The 2929-nt window shown below is 41.8% G+C and overlaps 1 pseudogene; it reads right to left on the minus strand.

The window, feature by feature from the left end:
* Positions 1–365: 365 nt before the first annotated feature.
* Positions 366–2156, minus strand: LOC105878025 (death effector domain-containing protein pseudogene; annotated as a pseudogene).
* Positions 2157–2929: the final 773 nt, after the last annotated feature.

Genomic DNA, 2929 nt, shown 5'->3' on the forward strand with positions numbered 1-2929 from the left:
AAATAATTTTTATGTGGTGCTTTATTAACCTGGAAAATATGAACTCAATAAGAAAGGAAAATATAGAGAATGAATATTCATAGGTAATTTAAAGTATCTATCACACAGTCCTGTCAACTAGATACACTCATTTTAATCTCTCTTTGTATATGAATTTCACAGTAGTTTCAGCACCTGCATGTACATTCTCAATATGTATGTTTCCCAATGTATTTGATCTACACATTGAGATGGCCTCTAAAATACCAGTAGCTCATTTGGTAAAATAAGTTCACTAGCTTGACAGAAAAATTCAATTGCATTTATTGAATTTAATTACATAGTTGAGTAACTTTTTAAAAAATCTAGATTATCCAAAATATTTTATTATTCTTTAAAAATTAGCAAATAAAGTAGAATGCTGAAAGTAGAAATCCCTCAACTTCCACTGCTGATGTTCCAAACATAACTTGCATATACAGATCAAAACATAAACTAGATAAATGTAAAATCCTAAGAAAAACACATACACCTAGCATAGGCCCTCTTTTCTCAGGTGGAGAATTGAAACTCAGGGAAGTAAAATAACCTGCATATGTCACACTTCTAGTTAGTAACATATCAAAAGCACTCTGGAATTTAGTTTAAAAAATGAGGATATTATTTTCTTATGCACAATGCTTCACATATAGACATGGACATGATATTCAAACAAATATCATTTGAATGATTATTATTTTCATTGCCATATTATTTATTATAGTAGAAAATTGGAAATTACTCATATGTCTAACAGTAGGGGAATGATTTAATAAAATAAGGAGTAGCCTACCAAATGGAAAAATGGCCATTATGAATGATATTTACATACAGGCTTTCAAATAATGTGAAAAAATATCAAAACTTATAAAAAGGAAAATGTAGGGAGACAAATTACATAGAGTTAATCTATGAGTTAAGTTACATAGAGTTATTTCAACTATGTACTTTTTTTTAATTCTTTAATTTGGAATAGGGTGTTGATTAATTTCCAAAATACACTTCAGAGTTCCACCTTCCACATCGCTCCCTTACTCGCAGTCCTTTGGTTTTTCAGACAAAATTAAAGAGCCTTCATAAAGTCAGAAGTATTGATAACCCCTCAATGCACTCAAAAGCAGTGTTCACTTCAATCCCTTACAAAGAATATGTCTATAGATTTTGATTTTCCCTATGCATTTGTCTTAGTGGAGGTGGCTGTAGAAACACACATTAGTGGATAAGTGGAAAAGGAAACAAAAGGGAAGCCCAGGCACATGAGTGCAGGAAAGGGTAGGAAACACCACTTCCACTTTCATTTGTCTTTTCTTTAAGAAAAAAAAAAGGCAGGGATGTGATTGGTTGGAAGGGTAGAGAACAAACCCCAGAACAGTATGTAGGCTCCAGAGGTGGGTGGTGGGAACAGTCCCCAGAGAAACGAGAAGGGAAAGCAGCTAGGGCAACACTTGTAGCATCCAGTTCCTCAGGAGTTTCTGTTGCCCCAGCTCATAGTCCTCCTCATCCACGTTCACCTACAGTTTGATGGCTTTGTGGCCCACCGCTTGCTTGAGGGAGTCTGTGATGAAGACATCTTTAAGTGCCTCTGCTAATGAGCCATTGATGTAGTCACACCAGAATGCGTCCAGGTAGGTGAGCTGAGAGAAACTGATGCCACCGATGACGGGGCCCAGGTCCCGGGACTTGAGGATGGTGTTGGCCTGGTTAAAGCACTCAAACTGGCGCTCAAGTGGGTCCTCCTTGTTAGAGAAGACGTTGCTCCATAGAGCAGTCTCCTGCTGGCAGTATTCAGCCCGAATCCGCAGTCTCAAGTCACAAGTTTGCTTTTCCTTGGGATCTGGGGTCCCTGACTGCCGGCGTTTTCACTGGCTCCCAAGTGTGGCTCTCCCCAGGCTGGCTGCTTGCTAGACATCTGAGGACCCGAAGTGGGGCAGCACACCACACAGGATAGCCAGAGGCACTGTTTAGGGTCCTGGGGGGGCCTCGTTTCTGGATCACCGAGGGCTCTGGGGGGTCCCATAGCGAATTGATGTCTCTACCAGATACTTGTCTACAAGATCAGGGCATACAGCCCACCTCCTCTTGAGGGTGAGGAAGGGCAGCGGGTCATGGTGAGTGATGATGCCCAGCAATTGCAGCATCTATATTCTCTGGAAAAATCACAAACAGTAACCAAAGGAGAACCTTGGAAAATGTGAAGAAAGTGAGCTGGTTTGGGGCCCTAGAAGTGGGGGAACAGCACAGCAGCAGGAGGTCTTGTATTTCCTACTCAACAGAAGAAACACCCCTTCCCTATATTTCCTGACTCTCACCTACCAACAGAAGACTGTTGGGATAGACTCATTCCTCACCTTGATGGAATGGGTGTCCTGACAACTTCAGGCCAGCATGATATCATCGATAATGGGGATAGCTTGGGATATCTGCCAGGAATAAGCAGCCAACAGAAACATTCTTCTCCACTGGTCTGAGACTTCCATTTACCACAAAGGGATACCAAGAAAAGTGGGCAGAGCCAGCAGAAGAGAGCCACTACAGTAGGTTTCCTAATTAGAGAAGCCTCCTTGTTCCCTTGAGCCAGAAACTCTCCTCTTCTGCTCAGGGACACCAAGACAGATGGGAGGGGGGAGGGAAAATGGTATAAATATCCTCCCAGAGACCTCCCCTACAGAGAGACATCTGGCACCACAGCCTACACAAAATGTTCTGTTCTCTAAGGTATTACCGGCAGGGACCAGTGAAAACGACAATGGCACCAGTTGAATCAAGCAGTCCAAAATAACACTGCAAAAGCTAGAAAGTCAAACTGCCATTGGAACCACAGCCTATAGAAGAAGTGCAAGACCTGCATGTTAACCCTAACCTGGGTGACTGCTCACTGACGTGAAATAATTAACTAGGACTCAGAGTCTCC

This window comes from Microcebus murinus, chromosome 10, assembly GCF_040939455.1.
Source record: "Microcebus murinus isolate Inina chromosome 10, M.murinus_Inina_mat1.0, whole genome shotgun sequence".
Classification (NCBI taxonomy): Eukaryota; Metazoa; Chordata; class Mammalia; order Primates; family Cheirogaleidae; genus Microcebus; species Microcebus murinus.